Raw genomic sequence first — 21312 nt, forward strand, 5'->3', positions numbered from 1 at the left:
AGTTTTAATCATAGGTTGGCTTCTGATGGGACCTGGCCTCCTTTACACACACAGACAAATCCTGAATTTCTGTGGTATGTTTAATTCCCAACTTTGTTATACACAGTACAGTGCAGGTTTTTTTTAAGCATCCAGTTATTTGGAAGCTCCGTTTTGTGGTGCCAGGTTCGAGACTCATTTCTGGGACTTAGTTCTACCCAGAAACCAACAGGCAAAGGCAGAGATGTTGCTCAAGGACATCCTTACAGTAAGGTGTGTTATGAGACAGGCGGGTTTTTTTCACTGGCTTCTGTTTCTGCGCTGACTGAGCTGCTGCCCTCTGCAGAGCGTGCTGCAGGAAGCTCGACTCCAGGGACACAGCAGCACGTGACTGACCCACGTCCGCCTCCACCGGGAAGGAGGCCACAGCCCTGCTCAGCAGATGAAGACAAACCCTTCTTGGTTCCTGCAGCTGCATCAGCTCTCAGCCACCAGGTATTTAATGTCTTGAAGCTCTCCTGTCCATGGGCTCCTCTGTCCCCGTCCTGCAGGCCGGCGTCTCTGTAGAGCCAAGTACTGTCAGCCTCCAGCCTGCGTCTGCTCTCCACATGGTGCTCTGCTATGCTTCTTTATTAAGAGACTTCACCTCAACCTTCTGTATTTTCTAAGTGACACCATAGTGATACTTTGGGGCAGAACAAATTATAGTAGAGGAACATAGCTCAAAAATATTAATTTCTAGTTAGGCATTTGCTACGTATTCTAGACAAAATTAAAAATTTTGAGCCTTCATCTCTTGCTTTCCATGTCACTCAAATGACAAAGATTTTGGCATGATAAGTCACAGGGGGAGGTGGAAAAACTGGTGGAAAGTGAGATAATGTAGTTCTTCAGCATCACAGCTTCTCTGTGCCTAGTAGGAAATTTAGAAAAATAGAAGCTGTTGACAGAAGATAAGTCACCTGGTGGCTACTCTGCTTTTGGCAAAAACGTTGGGGGAAATGCACACCCTGACTTTTAGGTTCGGATTGCAACTCCTCCCAACACAGTGCACATTGATAGAGTGGCAAACCTAGGCTGAATCCTGCTGCTGATTTAACTTTAAATATGACTCAGTGCAGAAGATTATGAAATGGCTGAGTGCTCAGCTTTTGGGACAGATTCTGGGGGAATTAAGAGATTCTCCATCCTGTATTGTGTGGCAGTTAGACCTGACTTAGGCAATGCTATATCTCAGAATCCATGGGTCATAGTTTTGCTCCAGACTCTCATCAGGATGTGGGATTTTCCTTCTGTTTTCTCCAGCAGCAGGGCCAGGAGCTAATCCGTTCTTGGCTCTGCAAGGTGAGATCGAGAGGGCCAAGAGAGATGTCTCTTCCTTCTTCCCTTCACCCCTGTTTCTGGGGGTATATGCTGTAGTCATAGGCAAGTGCTGGGGCCCTGTGCCTGCAATATAAAGCTGAAAATGCGTATACAAGAAACGCAGGGATAGCTAAATGGACTTCACTGCTTGCTGATGCGCATGATCTGACAATTAAAAGGTTGTCTTCTTGCCTTGCACTCTGAAGGAACGTGTGTTGCTTTTCAATGCCAAGTATATGTCACAGCATCAAACGTGGCTAGATCCTATTTGCACATTGGGCGTGCGGTGAGCCAGGAGCATTCTCCTGTTTGCAGCAACCTCCCTGGAGGGGCAGCAGGCTGCTCAGAAGGTCAGGGAGGTACCTGTGCATCACAGGCAAGAAAAGCTGCCCTCTTTTTGCCCTGAGGCACAAACTTGCTTTCACCATGTGAAACAGAGCAGAAAAGCTGGCATCCAACAGTGGTAGGTATCCCTGAGTACCTGCAAGATGAAGGTGATGTGTGGGTATAAGAAATCCAGTTTGCTTCTCAACCTGAGTAGGTGAAGTTTGGGTGGAAAAGTAGTAGGAATGCTAAATGATTGCTGCTAACATTTACTAAGATGACAGCAAATCTCCTCTATATTAATGTTCAGCTTTTGAGACTAGATTGAATCTTAGTTTATTAAAGAAAGTAGGAAGACTAGAAGTAGCTCTTTAATCGTCAGCTGGAAAATACAATTTTGAAATCCATTATCTTAGGAATGCAGTAATCAGAGTAATAACTGATGTTAAACCTAATCTAAATGTTATTTAAAGTACTTCTCAGATGGAAACAAAAGCTGATAGGATGGTGTCAGGTTCACTTGAACATCTGCTTTGCTTATGTAGTTTCCCACATGAGGAAGAGAGGTTGATCAGCATGTATTTTCTGGCTATATGATTGTTTGGGAACTATCAAAGGCTAAAAAGTCATTATGTGATTCATAAGTACTTCCATTTGCTCCTTGTTACAACAAAAGTCTGTTGGAACTGTATCAGTGTTATTTTATAAGCATAGCTCTGTCCGTGAGGACTTCACAATGATGGATACCCAGCATCCCACATCTTCAGGAATCTTCAGCATTTGAGAGAAAAGACCTGTTAGTCTCTCCCTGCTACCACTGAAGTGTTCCCCTTGGCACATTTTTGATCTCCCCTGGTCAATCTGCACCTGATACCATGTATACATGCATTCTATTCTGCCCCACACTGAAATGCTCTCCTGTTTTTCCCAAATGTTGTCACATTTCCTTTCCCTTTCCTGTGTTTTTCTTCTCTCTTTGCCCATTTGTGTAATGCATCTGCTCCTTCTGTTGTTTTCAGTTACTAATTTAATACCACTGGTGAATTTCTCAGTCTCTCTGCAGATCATTTAAAAAAGGCTATGTCGGACTGCTTGTAAAATAAAACGCTGCATTCCCAAGATAGGTTACACACTGGTGTGTGTCAGTACTTTTCGTTTTATTTTTAGCTTTCTCTAGTTCTTTAACAGATGCAAAATGATCTCTGGATCTCTTGGTTGTCACTTCACTGTGAAAATACAAGGAACACAAATTCAAAAGTTGCAGGACCTGAAAGGAGCTGTTAGCTCTAGGGAAAGGGCAGTTTGCCATGTAAGCAAAGAAAAAAAACCAAATTAACCAAATCCCATCCCAGCCACAAAACCAGTCTGTCCTCAGCCTGTGGGCAAGTGAGGGGAAGCCCTTTCTTCTTTCCCGCTTTCTGTACAGTGTGTTTCAACCCACCATTGTGGTCAGTGGCTGGAGAGCTGGCAGAAATGGATGTCTGCCTGAAATACTGCCACATAGTGAAAGGCCGAGCAGGCATGCCTGTGGTGTAAGGTGAGAGGAGTTCTGTTCTTTGTTGCCGTTTTGGTGCTGCTCCTGCGAGAAGCCGAGAGTCACATGACTGCTTTAAGCCAGCAAAAATATCTGTGGCTGATGCTACCAAAAGGAGCATGTGTGTGCTGTGGCGGGTGGCAGAGTTGGATGAGGGAACAAATTCAGCTGCAAGTTACCACATTGCCTCATTGGGTTGGCCTGAATGCCAGCATTGACACAAAGGAGGGAGGGAGTTGTTGGGGCAGGAAGGGAAGATGGGCTCGCGCAGACTGAGCAGTGTCACCTCAGGGTCAGTGAGAGTGAGACTTTTGGTGCATGAGTCTCTCCCCTGTGCCTGCTTTTAGGATGTGGATGGCACTGCTGCACCAGTGAGAGCTGCACATGTCAGGTAATGTCCAGGGTAAATCTGTGCCTGGGCATTAAAGCAGCATTGGACTGACAGACACATCCCTTCATTTTGCTTGTGCTCCCTGCTGGAGTTTTTTGCTGGGAAAGCTCTCATGCTCAGCCCTGTGTTAGGCCAGGGGAGATGGTCTTGTAGTTGTACCTCTAACTGGGTTAAAGGATGCTCTTGGGTTAGCAGCAGGATTTCTGAAAGCACCCTGCAGGCTGCATCTCCTGGCACAGACTGCCTGTGCCTTTGGTCCTCCTCCCAGTGTAGCATTGCCCGGATGGTAGTTTTAACCCTTTGTTACCTAAAATTCAGACAGTGTGCAAGCAACACAGCAGTAAAAAAAACCACTGTCCCTTTTGTACAGAGTTGCATCCTTCATGTTGGCCCTGCTACTAGTGTTAATAATGTTGTGTGCAACTCCCCAAACACAGACTGGGAATTAGGGAGTGTAAAGTGTGCCTCAGGGGGCTGGTAGCAGCAGTGAATGTTTGAGGCTGGATAATACCCACTGGTGCTGGATAAACTTGCTGTCAGGTAACTCTCTATAGATAATGTTTAGCCTCGGTCAACAGCAGCGCTGTAAACTGAAACAAATAGCTCAGTCCTGATTACGTCTTCTAGAAGGGATGATGCAGAAGGAAATTGAATTAAAAATTAACTCTGAAATGAGCTCAAGGCTTTTTGCCAACCACTTAGAACCTTAAAACGTCTGATTTTAACAAAGGATCCTATTTAAAATAATAGTAAACTGCCATCTGCTGGTAAAAAAGTAATGTATGTAATGAATAAGCAGACTTTCAAAGTCATAAACAATTCTTTTGTATTTGTCATGCTACAGTCAAATATATACATTATATGGAAGCTGCATATATTTATTTTACTGTTTTTCATCTCTGTTTGCATTTTCATATAGAATATGCTAAACAGATGCCTATAACATAACTAACTTTAATGACAAGCACAGAAAACCAAGACAATAAGAATAAAGAATGAGGACTAATAAAAGCAGATGAGCGATCAGGATGGTGACAGCCTCCAAATGTGTCCTATTTACATTGCTAATAATGAATCACAAGCACTTCTTTTTTTGATCCCTCTCATAGATCCTCCTATACAACCAGAATTGTACCACTGAGAAACATTTCTTGGCTTTTTCAAGTTGATTTTGTGTGTGTGTGTGTGTGGTTCCTTAGTCAAGCTTGTAAATGGGAACTAGGTCTTAATTGTTCCTGATTTAAGTAGGTCATCTTCGCCAATACACAAATCTCTTATCTTCTTGTAAGCCAGGCCAGCTATTGAAAGGATACGGAAAATACTTACTAACAAGTATGCCCAGAAAAAATAATTTAACAAAGAGCCACTCCCAAATTATATGGCATTATACAACCAGTTTCCATAAATCACAAGTATGAGCGCACTACAGAGGACAGACGATCAGATTTCATGTTTGTATAGTGCTTACCAAGTAGGTGTGCTGAGCATGACTGGGTCCCTAAGGTGCTGCTGCACTATAAATAGCAGTATTAGCCTGAATTGCCTCCAATGCAAACATGAGGGCACTTGCCTTTTTTGTATGCATGCAATTTTCTTTTATGATTGTGGTTATTCCAAACATAGCCCATTGTTTTAGCAAACTGATCTTGTCATAGGAAATGTTTAAAATGGGCAAAGAAAAAATAGGTCAGTTCTTCCTTTGAAATCAGAGAGAAGTGTGCATTTGTAATGTTTCCCAGATTTATTTTCTCAGAGCAAGTTTGGCAGGTATGAGAGGAAGTTAAAGATTTATTTTTGGTGCTATGTACCAGATGTCATACCTGCTCTTCAGAGACAGTTGCTTTTATCTCCAGCAGTACCTGCTCTAGTAGCAATGAAAAAAGTGACTTGAATCTCATTTAAAGCATGTAGCGTGCACTGTTCACATGCCACTAAAGGGAAGGGAAGGCTTATTTGGGAGACTCCAGGCAGAGTCTTTATGCATCATCATAAAGCAAATGTGTTTGCATCCCTCTCAGCAGTGTCTTTGCCTCTTTGAAGAAGTGATGAATTAAGGTATCCAAATCCAAGGCTTATGACCCCAGCACAGGCTGAAGGTCTACAAAGACATCCAGTTTGAAGTGCCATTGTATTTATGGGGTCTCAGCATGTGGCTCATTTTGTAGCATTCAGGTGGTTCTTTGTAAAGGACCATTTCTGGGGAATCTGTGGTGCCGTGTGTCCTCCATTCACACTGGTCTTAATCCAACACTGCTCAGCACCTTGCCTGACGAGGCTCTGCTTGGTAGCAGAGGAACGTTAAGAATATAGGGCCAAATCCTCAACTCAGGAAAATACCACAGCTTTTTTTTTACTTTTAATCTGTGGAGGATCTAGCCTGTTGTGCCTGGTCACAGGGGCACGTACATGCTGCTCTGGGCCCTGTTTACTGAAATGCTCCAATAGCAACACAACATGATCAAAGGGAAACAAAGCCAGGGGAACAGCAGTGCCCATGGGTACCTGTTAACAGGTGGGAGCTGAAGCACACAGTTGCCATCAAAGACACTACTGTCCTCTGCTTTGCTCTGCACCACTACAATCTTCCTGCTAACAGGACTCTGCCTTCCAGCTGAAGCATGACTGATGGTTGAAATAACAGTCCCAGTTTATTCCAGGTATGCCACTGACCTGCATAGGAAAGATAAGGTAAAGGCAATCAAAGCAGCACACTCCTGTAGTCTCTAAGGGAACAAGCTTGTAAATATGTGAAGGAAAGAAATGAGGATGGGGGTTTACTGTTCCCTGCTAATAGGCTAAATCAGGAGTTCAGTGGGACTGAGATTTGACCCAGCAAGAGAAAGGAGATTAATAGGAAATGATCAGAAGATAGAGTTAGTGTTTCCTTCATGTTATGCTAGAATCACTCTGTTCAAAAAGTCTCCCGAAACATGGAGATGTGAGGTGGACAGGGGTCCACCATGGGTTATGGTGATGGGAGGGTATTGTCATTACATAAATTGGAGCAGTTCAGATCTGTTTAACTGTTTAATGCCATATCCCATTTGTCTTTTCTGAGCTTACTTTGCTGTGGGATGGGGGAAATCGGGCTGGTTATTTGGTTATTCCTTTCTCTGTGTTTCCAGAAAATTAAGCACTGTGTCCTGCCTGTGCTATGTTCAAGGTTTGGGAAAGGGCTTTTGATGCATTTGCTATCCTTTTGGCCAAAACTTAATCCTTGTTCCTTTTCATACTGTCCCTCCTGTTCTAAAACAGAGCATTCAGGCTAAGTAACAAAAAAGCGATTAGCGGTTTACCAAGGAGCAGGAATACCATTAGTCAGTGGCTAGTTTCTAGCAAAGTGTAGTTCTCAAGATGAATTGAGATTCTTGTCTTTGCATGGTGGACTCAGAAGTGATACGTAGCAGTTAAGTGCTCTTCAGAAAGCAATAGAACATTCACTTTAAAAATAAAGAAGCATTACGTAGATATTATTTCACTGGCCCAGAGGAGGGGGGAATGCTAAGAGAGTCATGTAATGGCTGCACAGTTGTTAGTTTCTGTGAATATAGTGACATTTGGAGACCTCTGGTATTCATTTAAAATAAACAATGAAATAAGACTCATATGCTGTATGCTTGTCGAAGCCAAGTGTAGCGATCCGCTAATATGCTTATCAGTCAGGCAGTGTATATGGAGATATTCTGCTTTCACACTGTTTGCTGATTGGAATTGGGCCCACGAAGAAGCCAGGTGATTAATCTGCAGGGGTTTATTTTTTATGAACTGCTGATGTCCTGTTTCAGAGCAACAGCCCGTGTCTCATTAAGCAGGGAAGATCTGAATGCAAGTGTGAAGGGCAGCACACAAAGATTCTCCACACATCTCTTGTTTGAGTCTTGGGAGATTAGAAAAATGAAGTCTTGGAGAAAGTTTATCCTATGCTAGGGCTGAACCAGTACTTTTCTGAAAAGCAATGGTACTGTTAGAAAATATTTATGTATTTCAGTCAGCAAGGATAAAATCTAAAGCCACAAGGCTCTTGTAAGGTCATAGTGGACACTTGGTACTAGCCCAGAAATGCACAGCTGCCACTTCGGCTGACCTGCTGTGAGAATCATGCTCTTTTTAAATCTGTTGCTCCATTGCTTTGGTGATTATATCTCTCTCTTGCTGTGTTCTTTCCACCCATACTGCTTGTGTACTCTGGCATCAGATGCTGAGAAGGCAAATGGGGCTGCTGAGTCCAACTGCCTCAACAGAAGAGGAACAGGGGAAATAAATACTCTGAAAGATTTTGCAATATTAGATTAATCTTAAGGGTATCATCTTGAGGTTATTAGCAACCATTTATAGTCTGTGCGGTATTTGTCTGTAAAATTGATTTTTGTCATCAACTGAAATATTTGAAAACATGTTGATTTAGGGAAAAGATTTTTCTGACAATGTGATGTTATGTAAGCATTACATAATTTATTAACCCTAGTAACTTTCTTCAGAAATAGGGAAGTATTTCAGTTAAGGCTCAGATGTATAGGTTTAGTCTGCATATTCTAGTGTCTGCTAACTAGGCATTTAGCCCTGCTTACTTTCACTCAAGTCTTTTCCTTACCTGAATTCCTGGTCATGGAGTAGCTGTGTCGTACGCACCTTCTGGCACCTCTCTGATTGCATCCTGTGAGCAAGTCCATGCTGGGAGGGAGGATAGCCATGAGGATGGGTTATTGTGGAAAAGAAGTGAGGAAGATGAGTGAATAACTGTCTTGCTACAGGCTCTAAGAAAGATATGCCAAGCTCCCATTTTGAACCTGAGAACCAGGAAAGGAGAGTGGTGCACGGGAGGGAGCAGACCAAGGTTCAGTGCTTCCACTCATGTTCAGATCGGACAAGCAAAGACAATAAGTCAATACTGGGAATACAGACTAGAGCTGCAAAATCATGGGCCCAGTCTAATAATGTATTGGTTCCAGGAACAGGGGACTGTTGTAAACTGTTGTAATTATCATGGACAACAAGGTCACTGGAAATGGGAGTGCTCAGTATGACGAAATAAAATAAGCCTCCCCAAAAGACCTCTCAGTCCTATAGAGCCTTTCTGTGCTCTATGCGCTGCCCTAAGTGTAACATATTGTTAGATATTTACCATGATCTGGATGTATACTGGGCTGTGGAGATACAGTGACAGTGGGGAAGGATTGAAGATGCTTGTGAGAAGGGAAATCAAGCAGGTTTCAAGGGCTTCTGGGCTTTGCTCTCTGCTGAACCTTTACTGTTTTTTTCTTTATTTTTCTCTCCTGTTATGCTTTAAAGTTCTACTATAAACAATTAGAGGAAATCTAGCAATAATATTGCCTGTGGAGACTAGGAAAGTAAGAATACATTCTACATCACCACTTTCCTTTGTTTGTCTTTTTTATCTTGTTTATCTCTGATCAGCTGCAGATGAAATAACCAGCTAACTGATTTCACATACAGGGCTGCCACTCATGCTGATGAAACTCTGCTGACATGAGAGTATGCTCTGTAGCCGTCTAGCAGTATCCATTTTTTATTCCAATACACTGACAGGTCACTCAGGGAGACTAAAAACTCTGAAGTGGAAAAGAAACTGCAATTTCAATTTTGTTTTGATTTGAAATTTTCCAGCTACCTATCAAGACCAAATCCTTGAGATATTTACTTAGAGTAACTGAAATACCCCTATTTGAAATAGTGGATATGCAAGATTTAGCCATTAAAGAGTTGGAATAAAATTAAAATCCTCTTCAATAATAACTAAAGTCGGAGAAAATCTTTCAAGAAAATTAAACACTTGATCAAAAAGAGAGAAGGGTTATTGTCGAGAGCATAAAGATTAAACGAGAGAGTTGTCTCAGAGAATAACCATCAATGATAAGTAGTAAGCAGTTAATAATATCCCCTCAGGGATCTTCTTTTACTCATGTAGGTTTTTGGACAAATGCAATATTACATTTCTTATAGTTAAAGCGTGAGAGAGCTTCATGTCATTCCAGAGTAGCAATAAAACTTCAATGGAATAAGGACAACTGGAGAGGTGGGGAAGGGGGTGACCCAGAAGCCGAAACAGTGGGGAGCCAGTGATGGTTCTCTACAAATAACTCTCCTTTTTAACCCCTGGATTCTGAGACCTGTTCTCAGTCTCCCTGCCGTGTCTCTTTTTTTCGCATCCAGAGCACTGCATTAAGGCTGAGATTTTATACAGTATTGCCCCTTCTTATATAGCAGCTGAAAATGAACGAGACCAAGCAGACTAAGGATATGATTCCATGTTGTAATTAAGAGCTGGTTTAAAGCTTGAACATGCAAATGGTTGAATTGGCAGAATTAAAGCGATAGTAATCTGCAGCCCGGAGAAGGCACATAGGGTGGAAAGGATGGGGGCAGGAGGGTTTGGACAACCTCTCAAGCCAGCTCTGCAGCTGGAGAAATTGTAAAATGAAATGGCTCCCTTGATCTCTCATTTTTCTTCTCTTATTCTCTCCTCCTGTATAATTATAATAATAAATCTTTTTGTTCCTCAACCATCTTGTGGCCATTGCAAACATTTAAGAATTAATGCAGTTCTCACACATGATGCACATGTTCTGCATGTCCCCTTGTGTCCCTCCATTTATTCATTTATCATGTACACACAAAATTCCCATGAAATATTAATCTGAAATACAAATCTCTCATCGCATCCTGGGAGCATTTGCATATAGTAATGTTAACAAGATTATTAATTCTACATGCACAGTCTGTGGACTGCATACAGGGCCAAATCTCTCTCAGCAACTGTGCTGAAATCAGTGACAATTTCAGAAACATTAGTTTCATATTAAAAATGCTAAGTGGAAAGTGACAGTTCCCTAGAACTGAAGTGTTATCCTTAAAACTCCAACAAGATGATTTGAAGCTTAGTTTTCAATTTTTCCTTTTAAGAGTTCCTCTGTAAAAGGAATTTTATACTGCTCCATATTTCTGCCCAATAGTTCCTAATATATTAGTACAGTCTAGAAACAAAGCGTTGTTTTTGTGGTTTTGTTTTTTTTTTAACAGTGCTGTAATCCATGGGGAATCTGAACATTTCTTTTGCCTTTCCTTCTTGTTGAGAACATCAGGAGTAGCAACACTTCTACCAGTTTGGCTAGGTTGCCCTGGAAAGGGCAGAATGTATTGGTGTAGATGGACCAAAAATAATTCAGTGAGGCTGGAGAGAGCATCATTTTCTCAGGGATAACAAAGAGTGAAAACCGAGCAGGCACTTGGTGAAATGGAATGGCCAGGATGGTTCTTCTGTGGTGGGGAAAATCTCTGCATCTCTCTCCCGCCTTTGAGTGTTGGAAGGGTAGGGCTGTCCTGCCTTTCACAGAGGTGAGCCCTAGGGCACGTTGGAGGCCTGTGGAAGCTGTGGGGAGTGGCTCTGGAGCAGGGGCACATCTCCTGGCCTAGGATTTACTCTAGAAGGAGGAAGGGAGAGAAGGAAGAAGGGGCACAATCTTGTCTAAGCCTGATGGTCTGCACTGGCCTGCTTGGATCCTTCACCTTGCAAGGCAGGCTTAAGACAAAAAGTAGTGCCCACAATGAAAGATGAGCTCTTTGGTCTGCACCCAAATCCCACCAGACCAGAAATATTGGGGCACGTTACATACACCCCTTCCCCAGGTTCAGTTCACCCCCTAGCAAGTAATTTTGTTCTCGGTGGTGGATTGGTAAAGGGTTGTCTTTCCCTGAGTGAAACCTGCATCACTGGAGGTTTCTGACAGATTTTTACTGGGAAAGGGCCTGCAGCTAAAGTCAGACCTTTCCTTCTGCCAGGACAGGGAGAGGTGAGAGGCGGTTGCCAAAGTGGAGCAGGTCCCTTCTGCCAGGTGCCGCACCCCTCGGGGGAAGCTGGGGCTCTCAGGGAGGGAGGAGGTAATGGGTCCCTGGTTGCTGCTTCTGGGTCTCACAATGCTCTGTCTGTGCTGTAGTAAAATCAAAGCACTTCTTCGTGTTTGAGAAAACAAATGTCTTTTCAGTTTGAATTCTGATATTCAAATTTCTATTCTGATATGCCCATTTACATGTCTGTAGTTTGTAAAAACAGTCAGTGCTTTACTGTCTACAGGAACAGTGCCATTCATCCCTCAGCTCCTAAGTGTAAAGCATTCATTTGGCTATACAGCTTTTAAAAATATAAATGAAGCACATGAGACAACCTCCACAGCTGGAGTTAAGTACTTCCACATGCTTTGCTGAATCAGGGACCAAGTTATTAGAAAGATCTTTCAGGACTGACTGGAGATCCATAAGAAATTGCCTTGACTTAACCAAGCCATCATATTTCTCTTAATCACTACTACTACATCATCTTTTTTCTTTCACTTCCTCCTTATTCATGCTTAAATGAGAAACATCTGTTTCCATTTTTCACATTGTTCTGTTATGCGAGTAATGATATCAAACATCTTTTTTTTTTTCCTGCACTGTGAAAGAATAAATTAGTGTTAAGTTTTGTGAAGTGCTTTAAAATACTAAAGCAAAACGTGTTTCAGCTGCAGGTCATTAAGATGAAAAATCCTAGTCTGTGTGCAGTGCAAAACTGCCAAAAAATTTATCAGCCCAAGCACATTTCTTCACCTGTCTTTTATTATAACAACTGAAGATGGCGAAATGACAGTAAATGTTGTCTTCAGGGATGGAGCAATTAAAAGTGCTCAGTGCTGTAATCCACAGGAGTACCTCGTAGTAATGAATCCTGGTCTGATCTGGAAATGCCTGAAGGTTGCTCCAGCGTCACAGACTTTAGGCTGAGTCTCCTTGACCTCCAAATCTTCCAGCCAGGCACAGTATTGTGCAGACTTGCCTAATCCCCTGTAGATGTTTGTTACTGAAATTCAGTTGAAAATCCCTCTCCCTGTCCCCAGTGATTTAAGATTTGGAGATTGTTTCCAGGGCAGGTGGCCAGAGTGAAGTTCTACTGGCAAACCTACTTTGCAGGTGAACTGAGATGCTTTTTATGTGCCAAAGCCCAAATGTAGGTGTCTGTGTTCCTTTGTTGATAATGATCTCCTTTGTAAAGCACTTTGAGGTCTAGAGATGAAAAGCCAATGACTACCTGAGAGCTTGGCTATTATTAAATAAAATGAATATTAACAACAATGAGTACATTCACTGAATTCTATAGGAAATGCCAAACCTTTTGGGCAGGTCCTAACAGGCAGGTAATAGCTTACTCCTACAAGAGGCTGGGTTCGTTTCTCACTGTCTTTAATTAAAAGGTCCAGATCCTTCCTAAGAGTAAAGGGAGTGTTCAGCATCTGGCAGGAATGGGCTTCAAAACTGTTTGGGGCTTTTCTAGCATCTTAAGAGGAAATACTTGTTTGTTCTTCCAGTCTGCTAGAGCAGCAGCCGAGTGTTGGGCAATTCTACTGCACTGTGCTCATCCCCTCCCTGGAGCAAATGAATGAGATGGTTTGGGGTCTCTAACAGCCCTAAGCACTTTTAAAAATAAATATTCTGGCTCCCATTTCATATAAACCCTGTGTTTTTGAGACTGTATATATGTTGCTGCACTGAATCTGTTCACCTGCAGCTCTCCCCACCCCCAGCTTATGAGCATGATTTCCTTTTATGCAGTGCTCTGTCACAGCTTGGCAAGTTTCCCGAGACAATCCATACCAGAAAGGAGAATATGGCTGCTGAGCAGCACAGACAGGAGAAATGCCTTATGTAACAGATTCATTTAAATACTATGAAACATTGAGACATGTGAGACATAACTGAAAGCAAAATGTGGCCCTTAATCTCTAGCATCAGTTCTTCTGCTTGTCCTCACCATCATCAGCATCTAATAGTCACTGACTGTCTCCATTCACGTCTCTATCTTTTTCAAGAAACTGCCTGTGGCAGAATGTACAAACAGCTTCGCAAGCAGTTTTAGGGGCAGGGTTTTTATTTATTTTTTTTCTTTTTTCCTCCTAATTCCTCATGATCCTCATGAGTATTCCTCACTAATATGCCTGTGGCATCATTAGGTGTTTAATGAGAGTGATGTTGCCTGAATATTATTGTTTTTATAGCTCATTTTATTTTGACAAGTCTTCAGTTTTGTGGCAGTTTATAGTGTGCAGACTTCTTCCTGTATCTGACTTTTAGAATTTGTAGAAATATTTATCACAGAGGTATTGTCATAAAACCTGAAATAATTAATTGTCAACATTCATTATGTTCAAATGCAATATATGTTCAACACCACAGTAGTTTAATGACATCAATTAATTATTTTAGTGTATTTCTTTTGTATAACTGAAGCACCAGGAATAGTCCAATAATGGCCACATCTTGGATAGCAGTTCGGTGCAATTCTGCAGATGAACAATCCTGTTTGGCTTCTTTTAGCAGCCTCCTGAAAGACCAGCATGGACTCCAGCAGGTCATGGATCACAGTCCTGTCCCTCTTCTTCCTCACATCCAGAATCTTGATCATTATATGTTGTACTCAGACAAAAAGTGCCAGTATTATACCTGCAGAAATCAAGGCTGCTAAAATTGTAAGGCTTGAATAGATGCCTACAATATCATTTTACCCCCTGCATTTTGTCTACATGTTGGCTGTGCTGCATCCATTTCTTTACTGATTAAATTAAATGGATGCAGTTTTTGTGTACAGACGAGACCATAATTCTTACTTAGGAATATGCCATCTTCATTTACCATGTCATGTGGATGATCAGTGCTGAGCTGTGCATTTATTCAACAGCTGTGTCCATGCAGGAAAAATGGTGATATTTGTAACAAACTAATGCCCATGAAGCTCTCTGTTTTATATTATCTTCCAAGTTATTTTACCTGATTTAGGATGCCAGTGCATGTTGTCTTATTCCCAGAGTGGCAGGATAGATCCAATCCATTCTTTTCTGGCTATGAGCCTTTCAAACAACTAGCTGCTGTCATTAATTTAGCTTGCTTGCCTTTACTAAGATGAGGAGAATTTCTGGGGAGAAGGACAGTGAAGGTACTCTTGCTGCTTCGTTGTGTAATGGGTGTCCTGTATGACAGTCAAGGGGAAGAATCTGCACCTCTCTGCAGTCCCTTTTCTCCTCCCACCACACCGCAGCATGAATGCACAACGATTTTGCTTTTGGGATTCCCCATTGCTGGTTAGATGGTATAGGCCCCAGAGGTCTATGCCTCTGTTCCCAGCACAGATGCAGCCAGTGGAGCTGCACAGCCCTGGGAGCAGATGATGTTAACAAAATTGTATACATAGCTACTGTTTCAAATGTTCATATCCTGGCTTCCATCGTCTCTATTTTTATGTCCTTGTTTATATTTAGTAGCAGTTACAGTGGTTAACTGGCTTTGTTTTGGAAACCTTGACATTTCTCTTGTCAGTACTGAAGCTGTGAAGATCAGAAACAAAGATGTGCCTTTTTACTCTGTTTCTTCTGATAGGTTTTGTCATTTGGCAACTGTTGTTCTATTAGACTTTGCAGAATTTGGACAGGATTCTGATCTCCTACAAAGTGACACAAACACTTATTAGAATGCAAGAGCAGGTTTGGGGCCTTTTTTCTGATACACCATGCTGGGTGCCATGCATGAGAAATTAGAGTCTGTCTGTTATTATGTGACCAAACAGCTGCAGGAACTTCTAGTGCTTTTAAATAGTAGTAAAATTAAAATTGAAATAATATTCCCATAAAGCAGAATGTAAAACACAGGGTCTGCTTCTGCAAGTCTCTCAGGCTCTAGAAGAGAATTATTAAATCCAAACCAAGCCAGCACTCTTACACTTATAGTTCCATTGAAGTAAAATAAAAAATAAGGAGAAATTCTGGATTCTTCTACAATCCATAGTCTCTTTTCAAAGCCAGCCCAGTGGAAAAAAAAAAAAAAAGAAAAAAGAAAATTGTCATTTTTAAATTAAATGAAACACAGGACTTGATTTTTTCATTCAGTGCCTCAAGGGCATATTTTTTGAAAATCATATAACCTTTGGAAGAAAGGATCCCATGGTTAGGATGCATTGCAGTTGACATTGATACATACTACATTTTATATTAGGTTATTTTTCCTTTCAGATGCAGAGGTAATCACTCACATGGCATTTCCAAACAAGCAGTGGGGAACTCCCCAAGCCATTTAATTTTCCTGCTCCTACTGGGAAATGAGATTTGTTCAGTCAGCCTCCCTGCAAGTAAAATACCCTCATCCCACTCAGAACAAAAGAACTGCCAAATGTAGGGAGGCCAGCAAGCTTTGTCTTTCTGTCCAGTAGAAGTGCTCCTGTGCTACCGTTAAGGCTGTATTGCCTGAGCATCATGGACCCTCTGGGGCTTCCTGGGAGTAGCCCTGCTAGGAATCTGGAGGGAAATTCCTCAGAAACCTTCTCTGTTTCCTGCCCCCTTTCATATAGTCTGGAGCATCTCTACTTCTCACTGCTTTTCCTTGGAGCACCCCCATACCTGTCCAACAGAGCCATATGGCTTGGCCCTTACACTCAGCTCTGCACCTGTATGCATGCCATACCTGCCCAGACCTGTTCAGCACCATCTGGCCATGCAGCCCTCAGGTTTACTGTGACATGCCCTCATGGTCCCCCAGCCCAGCCTCCTCCACCTGGCCCTGGGCTGCCATCTGCAAGCACTTTGGCCTTCTCACAGCCAGTCTTCCTCTCCACTTGTAAGGCCACAGCTACAAGCCAATCCTTTCTTGGTTCTATTAACCCAGAGGTGGAGCAGCCATGTTCCCTGCCAGAAGGAAGAGTGACACCCTCCTCCATATTGTCTCCAAAGCAAAAGGAGAGTACTACAGAGTGTTTCTGAAGGCCTGAGTGGGTCATCCCAGAACGGACTGGGAGATCAGAGAGGTGCTGGTCCGAGGGAAGGGATCAACCGGCTGCTGCAGGAAGATCAGAGGGGTGGTGATATGTGGAGCTTTTTACATAAAGGTAGGGGTGTGCAGGTTGCAGGTTGTATGTGGTACAAATGTGCTCATGTCACATGAGTACTGGAAAGGCCTCACATGGTATTCTGCTGATGTTGTGGAGTAGATGTGCCTCATTTGCTGTGCCATGCAGATGCACCTAAGAGACCTGGAGACCTAACATGGCATGCATGTATCTTGATTCCTAGCATCTCTGGATTCAAGGGCTCTTCACTGGCTGTTTCCCCCAACCTGTACCTTACAGTGACCCTTTCTAGCAGGAGGAATTTTAAAGGGCCAAGGTTAACATATGGCTGGAGTTAGAAATGGTGGCTCTGTGTCCTGTAGGTTCACCGCCATTTCCAGCCCTGCCCTCTTGCTAACATCAGGTATCAGCCCCCTGAACTGCCATCAAGCACTATGATCTCCCATTGGTGGGTCCTACACAGCAAAAGCAGTATGTCCTCTCAGATGGTGTTTTCAGCCTCTCTCCTCTCAGCGTGCTGGAGAGCTGTTTGATCAACACAAGCTTTGACAGTTGGGCATCATTAATTTTCCACAGCCTACTACTCGAAACTCCTGAAAGGATGGGCTGTCGCTGTTCCTCATAGCCCTTGCTGGCCTGAACTGCCTGCTGCACTGTCCTGCTGCAGCACAGGAATGCTACATGCCTCAAGCCACGGCTCTCCTTCCTTGGGCCTGGGATTTAAATTCTATCAGCTCTGTCAAGGAAAAAAAAAAGAATTCTCAATATATAACTGCTTCTTTTTAAAGGATGAGATAAACTATAATGCATTAATGATGGAAGTCATTGTATACAATTGATGCTTAGTGAGTACCCATTGTCTTAAATTAATCCTAATAATCACTGTTTTCCCCAGCGTGTGCCATTTTAACAGTCATTGTGAAAAGCTGTACTTCCTAATGTACTATAACAATGTAATGACACCCTCCTCTTTTAGAAAGCATAATTGATAAAATGTGATAAAAACATGGTTACTGCTTATTCGTAAACGAGATACTTTTAAAAGTACTCTCAGCCTTACATTGATTGGGTTAAATGACTTGCTGATTAAGACATTTACATGAAATATTCAACCATCATTATCTGGCTCCTGTTAAGATTCAAAATCAAGATTCTCTTTTGCACAGAGTAAGTAAAAACTGTTCTGCTGTTTTAAAGCAGAATATAAACGTTGTAACTCAAAGCCAGTATTTGAATGGCAATGCACACCTAACTTCTTGTAAAGGAATGTTAATTTACTTGGGATAGAATTAGAGAGACACATCTGATACACTAGTAGATAGATTTGAATGCTCCCCGACTGTTCAGACATAGCTTCTTTTGCTGAAATTCCCAAAGTGAAACTACTCTGTGGACTATTTCGGCTTTATAGATATCCCATTTTTTACTCTATGAATTATCTGCATGGTCTTACTAAAAATACACTTCCAAAGCTGTACCTTGAGTCCCTTTCCACACACTGACCTGTGAAGACATTGTTGGAAACCAGAGCCAAGGGCTGTGAAACTGGGACAAATTTTAAAAGTGAACATGACTCTTCTTCTAAGTTTCTTCATTCTTTCTTTCATCTGAGAAACCTCTACTCAGTATGCATTTTAGGATACTGAAATAACTATTTTACAGTTATTTTAAATACATAGATTTCTATTACTAGGAAAATTAGTGCTAGATTTTTCTTTCTTTGAGCCTGGTTGAAAGCTCATTAAAGTCTTTGCAGCTATTTCACTGAGCTTATAAGAAACATTTTATGTTCCTATGAGCTTCGCACTAAAAGCAGTAGTATTATAATACAAGATCTGCCTGCAAATCCCAAACCTAAGATGGTATTTCCTGAACAGGATAATTGCGAATGAACTGCTGTTCAAAATAATTTATCTGAGAGTTTAGGTGGGATGTGATCTGGAAATACTGGGTGAACAAGAAATAACCAAAAGTTTTAATATAGCTGTGGTCATTGCACTGAACATACTTTTTGGCAGATTAGTGGTAATGGATGTGGCCGAGCTAAGGAGCTAGGAGATGCTTCTCCTCTGTTGGCATAGAGAGGGACCGACAGGGAGGTTGGAAAGAAAACAGTTACTGGGTATCAAAACTTGTATTGTAATAATTCTGGATTTTAAGTTCTCTTTTTGTTTTTGTCAGCCTACCATGCCATATACTGATTCTGTACAACCACAGAATCTGATAAATAAGTTTTCAAAATTGTGTGTTAACTCTTAAGACTGTGTAAAACTATCACAGTTTTACATATTTTTTCCCCTTGCTTTCCAGGATTCAATTACAAAGATGTCTGTTTTCATGCCCTGAAGATATATACTTATCTATACAGTACAATGTACTCTAAAAAAGCTGTTGTAGTTTTTTTAAGCTTATCTCTGATGTTAGAAAACTCAGCTATATTCATAATTAATTGTCTTGATCAAAACCAAACTCCTTACAATTAAGAAACAAACAGAAGGTACGGCATATCAAACAGACTTTCTGCTGCTGTGATCTTACCTAAACACAAGATAAGCTCCTCAGTACTTCCACATTAATAGTAATAAAGTGCTTTTTTGCTTTCTTTACTTCTTCTTTAAATATGATTATTTATACCTTCCCATACACAAACCTCTGGTGCTTTACAAACAAACAATAATTAAGATTTACATAATTGTTTGTGTGAAGCATAAGGACAAAAGGGTGTATGTCCATCCAACATAATGAAAGAAATCACAATTGCTGATGTGGCAATTGCCTGCTGGGCAGAACAGCAGGAAGCTGTGGGGAAAAGAAGACAGTTGAAATCCTGCCTGGCATGTAGTTATACTAATACACTGCCAATGACATTGACAACTGAGAGATGCTGTTCATTTTTCAAGTGCTGCTAAAACATACGGCATTTGCTTCTGAAGGCAAAGGTCTTTGATGAAGATGTCTTCATTTGGACCTTTGTCCTGACTTCCATCTGCCCAGATGACTTTGAAATACGGAAATGGGGAGGGTTGGCCGCCAAAACCTTTTCCTTTTTGTGAGGGTGTTCAGCTGAGGGAGGTGACTTTCCCCGTGTTGTGCTACCTGTGTCCCTCACTGGGACACGTAGAAGTCACAAATTTGGAGATGGTCTGTGCTTGAAATGATTATTGTCACTGTTTCCCCACAATAACGTTGCTGAGGTCTCTAACATATGCTGTAGACGTGGGTGTGACCCTCATGCTAGTCACAGAGGTGGGTGTAGGGAGAAGTAGGGTGTGACACAATTAGGAGACCAGAATATGGCACTCCACAGGTCTGGTGCAATTTCCTTCTCATCAGTAATGCTCTGCCAGCATAGGACAGTCATGGTGAAGGTCAGGCTTGCAGTCAATAGTAGTTCGAGCTGAACTCGTTTATGTCCTGTCCTTTGCAGGGATGCATTAAGGTTACCAGTGTGACACCGGAAACAGGGAATTTGAAATTAGAAATTAGTATCTCTGTCTTCTCTCTGTTTGTGATTTTGGCACTATAATGTGAGCAGAATCATCAGACTGGGATAAGCAGAGCTATGAAAATTTATAACTAGGCCCTTTCCATCATTTATTGAAGGCCAGTTTATTGCCACAGCTTTCTTCCTCTCCCACTAAATTGTAATTCATCAGCAGACTCAGGAAGAAATTTGTTATGTTTTTGTTGCTCATAGCGTATTTTCATATATTAATACTTCCTGCGTGCAATGTAAATGGCAAACCTCCAAGGCAATACACTGTTGTTTTTAAGAAGGTCAGTGCTATAATATATGGTGGTAGTTTCCTACACTAATCTGCTTTCTTGTGATCTTTGAATTCTGTGAGACTTGAGCTCAGTAACTCAGACATGAGAGATGTCAGATCCTCCTGAAGTGAACATAGATGTAGGATTAACTATCATCTTTTTAATGTGGGATAAATTAGAATAACACAAGATAAAAGAAAAGCAACAGAAAGACCAAGGTTAATTAATTACTATTGATCATTAATCCAGGATTTGTTAATTAATAACATTTATTATGGTGCTACCTGAGGAGCAGCTAAGAATGGAGCCTCGTGTGCCAGGCAGACAGTGCTGCCCCAGCAGCTGCTCCTCTCTGACCAGTGGCAGATGACAGTAACACTCCTTAGTGGTGAGACTGAAAACAGGAGGCAACTGTGGGAGGCTGGGTATGGAGCTGCTGCCCTCCTGACAAAAGCTGTTTTGTAACTGCTGGCGCAGGCCTAGCCAAGAGGAGCAGGTCTAAGCAACAGACACGGTATTTTCGTACTGGTGCCTATGGACAGAAGCCTAGCAATGGGAAAAGAGAGAGCCAGTTGTTTTTATTTTGTAATGTGGGAAACTGTTTTCTAGCTGGGAGATTTAAAACACTTGTAACAGTACAACAGTACTAAAGGCAATGAACAGTGGCAAGCAGTAATAGTTCCCTAGGCAGAGTTTCTAAATAGCCTTCCATTGCAAAATATTTAATTTCAGGACTAACTTTAACTTGGGATCACTGCTAAGAGAGCCATAGGTTTTAATGGCTAATGGTTTTAATTTTACCTAAACATTCTTCCTGCCCTCTTACTGTTTTACTGGCAATTCTAAAAGTTTAATTGATACTGACAAAGATTACTAGAATATCTTGATTTATAGCAGAGACTAAATTTATATTATAAATAAAATACTTTTTTTTTGTTCTGTCTGAAAAATAGACAAGACTTGACACTCCTCTTTAATTAACATTGACAACTGTATTTCAAAAGAGCCTGTGAAACAAGGAGTCAACAAAACATGAATCAACAGCTCAAACAACAACAAAAAGTTAAGAAAAGTCAT

General features: G+C 41.6%; 1 protein-coding gene across 1 annotated transcript in view; it reads left to right on the forward strand.

Moving 5' to 3' along the window:
- Window positions 1-437: 437 nt before the first annotated feature.
- Window positions 438-21312, forward strand: part of ZNF644 (zinc finger protein 644) — a 79402-nt gene continuing 58527 nt past the window's right edge. The window contains exon 1 of the mRNA XM_086752997.1: window positions 438-474. The gene's annotated coding sequence lies outside the window, so the exon portion shown is untranslated. The remainder of the gene's footprint in view (window positions 475-21312) is intronic.

This window comes from Chlamydotis macqueenii, chromosome 8 (assembly GCF_036417535.1).
Source record: "Chlamydotis macqueenii isolate bChlMac1 chromosome 8, bChlMac1.mat, whole genome shotgun sequence".
Classification (NCBI taxonomy): domain Eukaryota; kingdom Metazoa; phylum Chordata; class Aves; order Otidiformes; family Otididae; genus Chlamydotis; species Chlamydotis macqueenii.